Source organism: Mustela nivalis, assembly GCF_964662115.1.
Source record: "Mustela nivalis genome assembly, chromosome: 14".
Taxonomy (NCBI): Eukaryota; Metazoa; Chordata; class Mammalia; order Carnivora; family Mustelidae; genus Mustela; species Mustela nivalis.
The window spans coordinates 41481410-41493902 of record NC_139033.1 but is presented as its reverse complement, the minus strand read 5'-3'; the positions used below and the strand labels follow the sequence as shown (position 1 = coordinate 41493902).

The following is a 12493-nucleotide window of genomic DNA, read 5'->3' as shown; positions in this document are numbered from 1 at the left end:
AGAGAGCTCACTGACTGGGGCAGGGAGGAGGCAGGTGATGGGGATGTCGTTGTAAGGAATTGGGTTGGATCCTTAAAGCCTTGGAAACCTACTGAGAAGGGGAATTGGGGCAACAGGACCGAGTAGGGAGGTCATTCATGGGGTGCTTTGGGGAAGTCTGTGCAGAATGTAAGTAGTGGCACTGAGTCATTTGTATGTGCTTATGTGCGTCTCAGGTTTGGATTTTTAGCCCTGATGATTGAGAACCAAGAAAGGGACAGCTAATGTGGTTGGTACTTTGGGCGAGAGGATGGTGGTGCCCAAAGAAGCAGAGAGTTGCCAGGAGGAAAGAGGCACGTTTTATTTTTATTATATTTTATTGTATTTTATGCAGTTAGCAAGGTAAGTCTCCATATATCTCCAGGATACTTCCAAACTCCAAATAATTGCTATTCCGGGGATCCAGCCCCCTGGCCCTGACATTTGGCGAGCGCAGTTTCTAATTAAAAATGTCAAAACTGGGATTGGATTGGGTTATAGCAGGAGAATGGGATCTAAGGGATGCTCAGGGCTGCTGCAGTCTCCTAATACAGAGCTGGGGGTTTTCACGGGCAAAAGAAGGAAAAAAAAAAAAAAAAAAGCAAAATGACTTACTATAACATCCATTCATTTTGCTGGGCCTCACCACAAGTGTAGGTAGGCACTGGGATACAGGGGGCGGACCTGGCAAGGAAGGAGAGGGGAGCAGCCGACTGAGCATTCAAATCCCTTAGGAAACTACCTTTTCCCTTTTCTTTATCCGAAAGGAGAGGAGGGAGCCTCTGGCAGGGGCCGAGCATCGGTTAAGAGCCCTCAACCCACGCCTTAGAAATTAACAGGGAATGGAATGTGAATCACCGCAAAGCGCCCTGGCGCCCCGGAGCCCGCAGCCCCAGCTTTCTTGTTCCCGCTAAGTGCTGCAGGGTCCAGGGTTGCGAACCCCGTGGAGAAGGCGCCTCTCCCCGTGGCTAGGGACTCAGTCGAGCACGGGGCCAGCGGAAGGCTCCCCAAATCCTGGCACCGCCGGAATCTGCGCATCCACACCAACGGGACTCCTCACCTTCCTTTGGCCTGACAGAGCGAGCTGAGCGAGAGAGTGAGGGGTGTATGTGTGTGCGTGTGTGTGTGTGTGCGCGCGCCAGACTGATCGAGCTAGTGAGAGGGGTGTGTGTGTGTGTGTGTGTGTACACGCGCGTGCTCACAGCCGCATCTGCGCGACAGGCAGCCCGCGCTCCCGCTCCCTCCCTCCCTCCCTCTTGGCCGGTCCCCTCCTCCTCCTCCTCCTCCCCGTGTCTCTCTCTCTCTCTCTCTCTCTCTCTCTCTCTCTCTCTCTCGGAGCTTTGTCCTCGGCAATTACTCCCTCTGAAGGTGGGGGTGGGGGGTATCCTCGCAGTAATGAATAGGTGTCTTTTTTTTAAAATTCCCTCCTCACTCCATGCTAGAGGCTGCTTCGAGGAGGACCCTTCTCCACAGACGACAGAGTTGCGCTCTTTCAGGCAGTTTTTGGGACACCCCCATGGAAGGGAGAGGGGAAGTTGACAGGGGGCATCCTTCAATGCGTGGAAAGTCTACTAGGCTGGGCCCGAAGTACCTTGGCTGAAAATATTGCATTAGACAAAGGTGTGCAAAAATGGACAATGACGTTTTGTCAATTACACTGAAATATCCTAATACTGTTGTTACCCAAGTGACTTTGGGCAGCGGTGGGATAAATGAATAGGGATTAATATATGTTTTACTTATATCTAAATTAAATATTCCCTTCCCCTTTATTTTTCTTATTTAGAGATCTGGGGCCATACAGTATTACTGCTTTATTTTAATTTCATCCTCCTTTCCACAGACAAGTCTATGCTTGAAGAAGCAGACAAAAATATGCATATACAAAGGGATATGCCTGTGGATAGGCTTGTCTAAATCGTCAAGCTTTTCTATACTTCTGAATCTATTGCTTGTTAATTGCAAATGAATTGTGACGCATTTTTGCGGAGGCCCTGAGAAAGTAGATGATGCAGTTTGGAGATATTGCTAATTCTCCGCAGTCTGGTCTTTGCTCATTAATCTGTTCTCCTGTTTTAGTAGCAATTTCGCCTCTTCAGGAACGTGGAAGGGAATTAATGCTGAAGAAAGCATGGTTCACGCTATGAAAGGACCAGTAGGAGGTGCCCTTAAAAAGGCCAAATGCCTAGTTTACCGGTAGTGAATTTCCCATTCAGCAGGATGTTTCAAAGACTTTGTTGATTGGTAACAAAGGATTATGGAGACTAGCACAATAGCACTGGATATTTTCTCACTTCCTAGATAAATTCTGAAGCTGCTGTAGATTTTTATGAAATCATTGTGACCTAACAAAGGGCATCTTAGAATAGTGTTGGGGTAAGACTAGATGGCAGCTTTTCAGTTGGCTTTTCTAGATGCCATCTCCTTCTATATTTGACTTGAGCCACAAGCAAAAGTACTAAGTAGAGTCTCGAGATCTCCGACGAGATGAAAATTTTAAATGTAAGATGTTAATGAATGCAATAGCAGATATACACGTCCATTAAGGAATTCTCTATATAGGAAGTACCCCTTATAATCCCCCAACCGTAGCAGATCAGACGTCCCCTTCTGGATTTTTGCGTTGAGTGGAGCTTGGCAGTCTCTGTGGGTGCCTGGGCAGCCTGGGTGTCCACTCCTCTGTGAGGGTGGCAGTATGACTCGCCAGCGACCTGTCACAGCATCCATTTCCCACACAGCAGCAGTTATCCTCTGAGTTATGAAGCATGTGGAACAGCCACCACATGTGTTATATGTGAATATATTAGACTCAGTGCATTTGCTTTAATGCTCTTAAAAGCTGGGCTGGCTTGAGCTGCTGATAGGCATTTTTTCTGGGGAGAGATTTATAACTTCTCAGTGTGTATGACTTACATTTATTCTCTGGCAAGTTAACCTCTCAGCAAACTTATTGTTTGCATTGAAGAGGAAGAACTTTAATCCTATCTAAATTCCCGAATGCAGCCCTGCTCAAAGTTTCTTTTGGAGGACGGGGTATTTGCAGGCTGTAGAATGGTTTTCTCAGAAATGGGAAACTTGACTAAGCCATATGAGGAGGTAACTTGTGGGTAGAAACAGGATATTTTTATTTTTTTCTGGAGACCGAAGGGATGGCACCACTAGAGGAATCCCAGCACTCTCTCCTCAAAAGCAATCTTTTCTGAGAGGAAATGTTTTTTCCCTCTCTGGCTTGAATCTCTACTTTCCTACATCCAGTCATCTAAGATTCTTCAAATGCATGTGATTTGTTCCGGGAAGGTTTTCTGCTGCACACAGTGGGGTCCTCTAGTACCATCTCCCTCCTTTGGAAACCAGCCATGATTTAAATCTTGACTTCTCAGCCAGACTACTTGTTCATCTTTAGGTGATGCCACGTGTTTACAGGCAGTGCTGAAGTTTCCACACAGTATCTCTCTTTCCATGGAAGAGATTATATTTTGGGCCCTAAGATTATATTTTGAAGGAAATATTCTTTGGAGAATTTTTTGCCACCCTAAACTTTGCATGTAAATCTTCCTCCTCCGGCTCCTACCAGACAGGATAACTCTAATAGAAACGAGAATAGTTGTTTTTGGCTTTCTCTTCAATGAAAACACAATCAGAATCATACAAAAAAAGGGGATTTCCACCTCCACATGCCCCCTTTCCAAATGTGTGACATTGGGCTGAATTCACATAGTGCCAGTTACATAAAGACACTTCTGGAAACTGTCATGATTTCACTAGTGTGTGAGCTCTTCTTGCCTGGCTATAGATCCTCCCACTTTCTTTGGGTGTGACCTGTATCGCTCTCAGGAACTTGGGTCAAGTTAGGAACGTATTGCTCTGTTTTGGTGTTTCCTACACAACACGAGATAGAATGATACATTTTTTTAAAAAAAGATTTTATTTATTCATTTGACAGACAGAGATCACAAGTAGACAGAGAGGCAGGCAGAGAGAGAGAGAGAGAAGAGGAAGCAGGCTCCCTGCTGAGCAGAGAGCTGGATGTGGGACTCCATCCCAGGACCCCAGGATCATGACCCGAGCTGAAGGCAGAGGCTTTAATGCACTGAGCCACCCAGGCGCCCCTGAATGATACATTTTTAGTGAATTAATCTACCTCAGATGATAATCTTTTAGATGAGCTGTATACCCAAATCTCAGGAAGTCTTAGTTTGCCTATGTAAGGAGAATAACACCCACTGAGGATTACTTGATAAATTAACTGAAAATGAAAAGTCACTGGGTTCTGGAGAAATACTGTGATCCCTAAAGTGGAGTGGTACACACTGTGTACATTGACAGCTCACAAAATGTGAATGTGGAGAATCGTTTTTTCGTTTTGATGCTTCAGAGGAGGATTGAAGAGTTTCACGAATTGTCCCAACACTTCTACCTTGAGTCATAGACTGGGTTCGATCTCATCCTTGACTAAAACACACTGAATGGAGCACCCACGTGCTGCCCAGCACATGGCTCTGTAGTCACGAGTGGCCTGCTGACTTCTCTCCAGCCAGGCTGGAAGAGTCACAGCTCTCCTCTTTAAACCCTATGGCATCAGTCCTGCCTCTCTTGATACAGCCCAGGAAAGGCTTTGTCGCCGTGAATCCTGGCCCCTGGCGCATAGCCACTGTGTTTAAAATGCTGTGTTATACTTTGCACGGTCATGGGGATTTGTCTTAAAAATGAATTTTTAGAATTTTCAGAGTGTTTCTTTTAGTGGAGAGTGGAGTTGTACTCTGAAGACAGCTGAGTAGTGCTCTTAAGACAGGAAACTCTGACTAGTGGCCTCTCAGCTAGTATTATTGAAGTTCTAGAGCTCATCAACATTAAGATGATACAGGAGTGCGTACTAGAGGCTAGTAAGCAATGCCAACCCAGACATGCTGTTGTTTTCAGGAAGCTGTTATTGGGTTGGAATAATATAACTTTAATTTTCTTCCAAGTTACTACTTATCAAAGGTCAAAGCATCTCTTAGTAGTAGTATACTATCTGTAGCATGGCGATGACCCATTTTTTCTTCAAAACAAGACCTCAAGTAAAGCAAATGCTAAACCTGTCGATAAGACAGGATGAATGATCCGGATTTTTTCCTATATAGACCAATTAAAAAATATGCAAGATAAAATTACGTGTTACATATGCCAAGTGGTTAATAGCAAAAAATAGAATGCAAATTTTTGTGCACCTTTGTAATTACAGCTCTCAGGTAAAATTACAGTACAATTTAGAACCACACTTTTGCTTCCTCCCACAGTGGAGTTATTGATTCCTTATCTTATATTTCTCTAGCTTAGCACCGTACTAACACGCAGAAATATAGGTCGGCTGATTGATGATCAAAATTACTATTGTGCTTTAAAGTTCTTTGACAAATTTTAGCCCGAGGTTAACAAAGCAGCCCCATTTCACTCAACCGTTCAGCAAATATGTTTTCCTTAGTAGTTTAGAAATGCCTGAACTCTGTCTGGTGGTATGGTTTAGAAATATGTAGTAAGGCGTACAGTGGAGTATTCCTTTTTTTCCCACTATTGATGTTGATTTGCCAATGGTAATGCTAGTACATGCTGCTTTTTGTAAATAGCTTCGAACAACCATATTATTTACAGCTTTCATTTCTTGGGGGGAAAGTTCAACCAGAAAACACACAAATCATTCCATATTTATTGATCATATTTTTAAAAAGTCTATTATTATGACATGTCTTGGGTGGGAAAATTTCTCTTCTTTGCTAAATTCCCTAAGTCCAGTGCCTATAACTCATGTCTTATTTTCATGATGTACTTTAATTTCACAGGTCCAAGTTCTGTGACTTCTTGCTTACTCGTTCATCTCACAGTTTCCAGGGAGGAGGCTTCTTTATATCCCTTGTGATTCTTACGATGGTACTTCACCATCATAATGCTTCAGGGGTATGTGTTGCAATTTGTGGGATTTTGCCCTCGTCCTTCACTCATCCTTTAAAGCTTGGTTTTTGCTAGGAGTCTACTCTTGAGAGTACCTAGGGCAAAAATAGTCCACTGAATTAATCTTTATAATATGGTCTAATGAAAATACCAACTCATTCGTGCATTTTGACCTAACAGGGCTAATGATTCCAACATTATTCTAGCATCAAAAATATTCTTAAATATCTTTGACAATTTTATAAGAGAACAGAGGAGTTAAACAGTTAATATAAATGTTATCTACTCATGTCAGTTTTCTCAGTAACAGAAATTTGTGGTTAAATGGGAACATTTTTAGATTTCCTTATTTTTCCAAGGTCTTTATTGACTCACTTAGCTGTTTTAAGAATGTTAGGATACAATATAATCTTTCTTTAATAAATCCAAGTTATCACTGTGGCTCGGTTATTATGTTACCTGATATTATAGCAGTGAATTCTGAAGATATTACATCATGCAGGGCTGTTTATTTTTCCATCAAGTGGCCATGGGTTGCTGCTTTTCTTTTCTTCATACTTTTATTCCTGATTTATAAAATGCATTTTATCTATTTGATTGGGTCCAGCTGGAACTTCTTCCTATTGTGAGACTTCTTCAAAGTAGTCCTTTTCTTTTCTACTTTTGATTTTCTAAGAAATAAGGGACTGAGGTTTTTTTTGTAGCTCTGTCTAAAAAGAGATTTTAAATCAGGACCAGAGTCCTTCCTAAAGGAAAAAAGAGCTAATTGGTTTAATCTAATGGGTTTGTAAACATTTCTGAAATTTATTATTACTTTGGATGTCATTTTTCTTCATGAATCATGTTTTTCCTTATTAAATGAGGATGCAGACTACATAACTTTTAGTTATGACATTATATGATTTTTTGTGAACTACCCTATATATACAGTGCTTGCTAAAATTAATAATCCATTGACGATCATGATAATAATTATAATGAAACAAATAACCCGTGTACCACCAACAGTTTTCTTAATTTTATGTTAATTAGCCTTTTGCCTTCATTATAGTTTTGCTGCTTATGTATGCATCTTTAGAATATTACTTTGCTTTACTTGTATTTAACCATTATGAAATAAATGTATGCATTCTTCTCTGATTTGCATTTTTACTAAACATTAAATATTTGAGATAGATGTGAGGGTTGATGATGCATATTGCTGTATTTCAGACTCTTTCTTTGCTTTATAATATTCCATGATATTAATTAATCAGACTTTGATCTACCATTGATGGACTTTTGAGAAGTATTTTCCTTTAGCCAGCAATGATGTTATGAACATTCTTATGCATGTCCCCAAAATTAAATTTGCCATCCTGTCTAGGGTGCATATATAGGAGTGAAATTGTTGAGTCATAGAAAGGACATCTTTACTCTTTGGAGGCGGTGACAAGTTTCATCTATTGAAACTCTCACCAAGAGCATAGAGAAGTCCCCTTTGCCCCATGGGATGTGAATTAGCATCTCACTGTGGTTTTAATTTGCATTTCCCTGATTGTTAATAAGGTGAACATTTTTTCCCCCATACATTTAGTGCTCATTTATGATTTGAGCCAGATAATTCTATTATTCTGTTTCTCCAGCTGAACAACCATTTGCTTTGGAGGTATCAATACTGTCAGTAGTTATTCTGCTTTTCCTACTAAGCAACCTTTTGCTTTTAGGCATAGATGTTATCAGTAGTCTAACTTTTAGGAGGTTGTTGTCTGATACTGTATCATGCTTATTTTAGTGCAGACTTTCCTTAAACACCTTCCAAATGGAAAACAGACACTTAGCCACTGTAAGATTATTAATTATCTGTAGCAAATCTTGCCTTGTCAGTATCCTGCCTTATCCTTATGATTTTGTCTTTGTAGCATATGACTTACAAGGAAGCAGGGTGCTGGGGTACCAGGCTTAATCTGATATATAATCCCCTGAATATCATGAAACCCAAAGACCACTGAATCACATAAGTAAAAGGGGAGATATGAAGACTTGGCTAAAAATCTTAGTCTGACCTTTTGAACTTGGGTATGTTTCCAGCACGGTAAAATACCTAGACCCAGGGTCACTGTTACATATATGACATGGGTTTCAAACATTACCCATGCTTGCACACCTCCCAGTTTTTGTTTGGGTTCATAATTGTTTCACCTGTTCCCATGGGGAAGACTAATGAAGGGCCCCTGATGAAATAAAGCAATGGATATGCCAGCAGTGGCTTTGCTGGTGTGTTGCCTCTGTTTTGACTCATTAGAAACATGAACCAAGGCTGAGACATCTGAGCAAACCCTCTGGACCCAGAGTTCTCAATCCATTGTTGCCACATCTTTTCTCAGCCTCATGGGATCCCAGAAGAATATAAATTAGAAAATCTGCAAAGCCTTCCCTTTCATGTCTAAAGTCTAGGCGAGGCTGTTCCCTGCAGGACAATTTCTAGTTATTTTTTCTCTCCGGTTTGAGACATCTCCAGGGATGGTTTGTTCACTGCTTCCCTTGGGAAACTTTTCAGCAGCATATCAGTTCTTACTGTAAAAAATTTATTATATATTTCACCCTTGATAGTTCCTGTTCTAAATGTGTTTCCCATTGCTCCTGTCACCCAGCTCTCTGGCTCCTATTTTCCCTTTTCAGTGACATTCTGCCTCTTCTATGCAGAAGCATGTTAGGTAATTCTGGCCTCAAATCATTCTTGTTTTCCCTTCCTAGTCTTCACTTGATGAGACTATAAATACTTTATTTAGTCTTTCTCCATACTCCTCCAGAAGCTTAATCATGTTTACTTTTCTTACCTGAACTCCCTCTAGTTTGTTTATATCTTTCTGGCCATCAAGGGCCCCCAGTTTAATGTGCTTTTCCAAGGAGGCTGTCCCGAGTCATATATTAGAAACTACAGATTTAGCAGAGTCTTTGACTTATTGTATAGTCATTCATGGGTACACATTTGTCTCTCTTCAAATCTGTGTTCTCATCTTTTAGATAGGACTGTCAGTGCCTAATAAAATCATTGAGGTATCAAAGGATCAAGTAAGATCAAGAGGTTGATTCAAGATAATAGTTACAGAGCATTTGCTATGAGTTTCAGAGAATTAAATGAAAGTCTTAAATGTGTTTCTGCCCTGCAAGGGTTTGTCACCAAATGAAGGTGATGGGCACAGACATGGCTAAATAGAATATGGGGCAGAACGAAGTCCTCACTAAAAAAAGGAACACAGGCAAAGTGGGGGCAGACTCTGAAAAATATCAACTACAATATTTATGCATTATAGCATTAATATATTAATATTACCCAGATGGGCTGACAGAGCCAATTCATTCATCCTTGTATTTTTAGGTTGATTGGCCAAAACAAAACAAAAATAAAAGGAGGGAGGGTGAAAAGGTGTCAGTCACACTTATCCCAAGCTGTAAGTATGCTAAGAATGAAGATACCAGAGGTATTCCTGGTAGATCAGATGACCTGTTGCTATAAACCCATCCCTAGACTTCTATGACCCATTTTTTCCTTATTTGTTGAGTGTGTGCCAGGCACTATGCCAAGGCCTTATGGAGTTTTGAGCCAGTGAATGCAAGTGGTAATCACATAAATATGTTAATCCATAATTTTTAATGAGAAAAGGCATTGAAAAAAAAAACATGTATTGTAGAAGTGTGACTTAGACTGTATATTAAAGGAGTCGTCCCTGAGAAAGTTGTGATGGACACCTGAAAAATGAGTTAACTTAATTAAAGAGGGGATGTTTGAGAGGGGTTGGTAAAAAAAGGTGAGCGCAAAGACCCTGTGGTGGGAGAAGCATAGTGAAGTCAAAGAAGATCAGTGTGTCCAAGGCCTGAAGAATTAAGCATTATGATGGCTCAGCTGAGGCTGGAGAGTACTTTCGGATCCTCTTTCTCATACTCAGTTTACTGTTTGAATGGACTGAAATGTGTCCACAACAAAGACCTTCTTCTAATCTCAGCATGGTCATTTAAAAATGTAAGCAAACTACATAGACAATCTTTGTCCTGATTTTCATATTATCTATCAGGTGTGAATTTATGAACCTATCCTCTGTGTCTAGAAATACCTTAGGGGGTTTTGTGGACATACCTAATGTGATAAAGGAAAGGAACTTCGAAGAGTATAAAAGACTAGCAAATGCAAATGATTATTAACAAGCGTGTGTAACAGGCTACTCCCCCCTTGGAAAGCCATCACCGTGTAGAGGGAAACAGAGCTTCACCTTTCCTACACAAGTAGGATTGTCCTGGTGTTGTTTCTTTTCACTATGGCTGCCTTTGAAATGGGTGCCTGATCACTCTTAGTAAATTAAACATAAAAACTGAAACTAAGATTTTTTTTTTTTCAGATTATTTTCCCGGTATGCTTACATAAATTTTCTCTCCATTACTGTTTCTTAAAAACATGGATGAGTATTCTCTTAGCTTTAAGTTATAGCTTGCAACAGTCCCCACCCCTTGCGGCGAAGTCCCCACCGCGTCCTGTGTGTGGTCTTTGGTGTGATGAGAGGTAGTGCCGCCCGTGGAGGAAAGCTCTAGCTAGTGGGCTTCACCTTGGCTTCCTCACTGTGGAATGAAGACAAAACTGGTCTCTCTTTTCTAACTCTAAACTGGAGATAAAATCACTTCAACATTTAGATAAAAAAATAACTAGTCTAATCTCTACAATAAATGTTCCGTAAATGCTATTTTTTTTTTCCTTCTTATGGGCTAGATTTATGCTGGGATAATCTTTATAAATAGAAAATTTCCTAAGCATGGGCAGGTCATCCTAGAACCTTCCTCAATTTTATTATTGCAGTTGAAGAGATTTTAAAGTCTTAGAAATAAAGACTCCAATAGCAGTTTCGAAAGCCAACCCATGCTTAGTTGAGGGCCCAGGGTTTAGGAGGCCATGGTCCCTGCGTTTGCTGCAGTTAGAAGCTAACAGGTTCTGCTGAGTTAGACCTGACACAGTGCAGTACTGCTCAAACCCGGCACCACATAACGCACCTCATGTGGATTCCTCATACAAATTAACCTCCTCCATTAACGCTCTCTGATTAACCACTTTCATTTCCCACAGACGCATTGATTCTAGCTTCCACTTAGCATGAACTCTTGGAAGCGAGCACTTGTTTGGTTAATGTGTAGCGCTAGGTATAATTTGTCCCAGAGGTCTTCTCTCTGGAGGAGGGGCTCTCAGCTTGGCTGTGTATCAATGCCCAGCCCTCCGTCTTAGCAATGAACTTAGACTCTCTGAGATGAGGCCTGACATAGGGGTAGCTATTAAATCCTCCCCAGGTGATTCCAAATTACAGCCAGGTTTGAGAACCAGTGTCTGTAGGCCTTTCTCTCTTCAAAGGGCCATCCAGGGACTGGCAGCCTTTGCAACTCCTGGAAGCTTTCTGGAAATGCAGAAATTTACGCCACACCCAGACTTACTGAATTAGAATTTCTGGTGACTGAGAAACAGGGCCCTGGGACACTAGGAAAGGATCCTTGCTCTATTTCCTTGTAAACAGCTGGTGAATGGGAAAAATGCTCCAGCCAGACTGGGCTAGTTTGAAGCCTCTTTGTAGAGCTTTGACTTCAGGAGCTGATCTTGCAATGGCAAATGATGCCAACATCAAAGTCTTCTGGCTTTTGGTTTCGTGGCTAATATGTTTCTTGAAGGCCATGACATATTTCATTTTCCTTGAGATGAAAAGCCCTTGAAAATGGTCTGTAGGTGTTCCATCTGCCTTTCCCCTTCTTTTTTCATTGATGCTCAAGATAAGAAGGCACATTTTAAAAGGGTCTGCTGGCTTTCATTCCATATTTGTCACCCGCCGCCGTCCCCTTTCCTCCTTAAAAATACTTAGACCCAGGGAAAAAGGCAGGCACTTGAAAGGGATGGGGGAACCCAGGATGCTTCTTCAAACTCCCTCCTCCGTGTCTCAAGTCTGATGCTAAAAATGCATCCGTGCTCCATGTGAGACCATGGCGGAGGAGGGGGGGTGACCCCATGGTGAACCTCACCCTGTGATTGGGAACTGTCTTCAGGCCATGAAAAGACCCAAGTGCTCCTCTGCCTGGGCTTCTGTGACAGGGGAAAGAGGGCAGAACTGAGGTTTTTGAAGAGGAAAGCTATACAGGCAGAAAGCTCAGTGCAGGGTTTTGAAGCTCTTGCCCTGCACTGTTGGCAGACAGAAGAGCTTTAACCAGCGTGCTCCAAGTCAGACTGTACGAGAAGAGAAGACAACGTGGGGGCTCAGCTGTGCAGACGAGATCAATCTGAATGAAAATCACTAGTGTTCCTCCCGGTAAGAGAAGTTTCTGCTTAGCTCATGAACTGTAGGCCCTTTTCTGGTCCCGGTAGAGAATGAGTCGGGCTTTGTGAAAGGTTATGTAAGGCTGCTGGTTCTCTTCCCCTCACCAGAGTAAAATTCTATTCATAGAGGGGTGACACAGCCTCTCAGGGGAAAAAAGAAATGCATTTCCTACCTTATAGGTTAGGAGAGATAATTTAATCAGGCTTTAGGAAAGTATTAAGGAAGAG

General features: G+C 41.6%; 1 protein-coding gene across 3 annotated transcripts in view; it reads left to right on the top strand.

Annotated features, from left to right (window-relative positions):
* The window catches only part of DCC (DCC netrin 1 receptor), a 1135716-nt gene that overhangs the window by 1052 nt on the left and 1122171 nt on the right, over positions 1 to 12493 (top strand). The gene's annotated exons all lie outside the window — the stretch shown is intronic.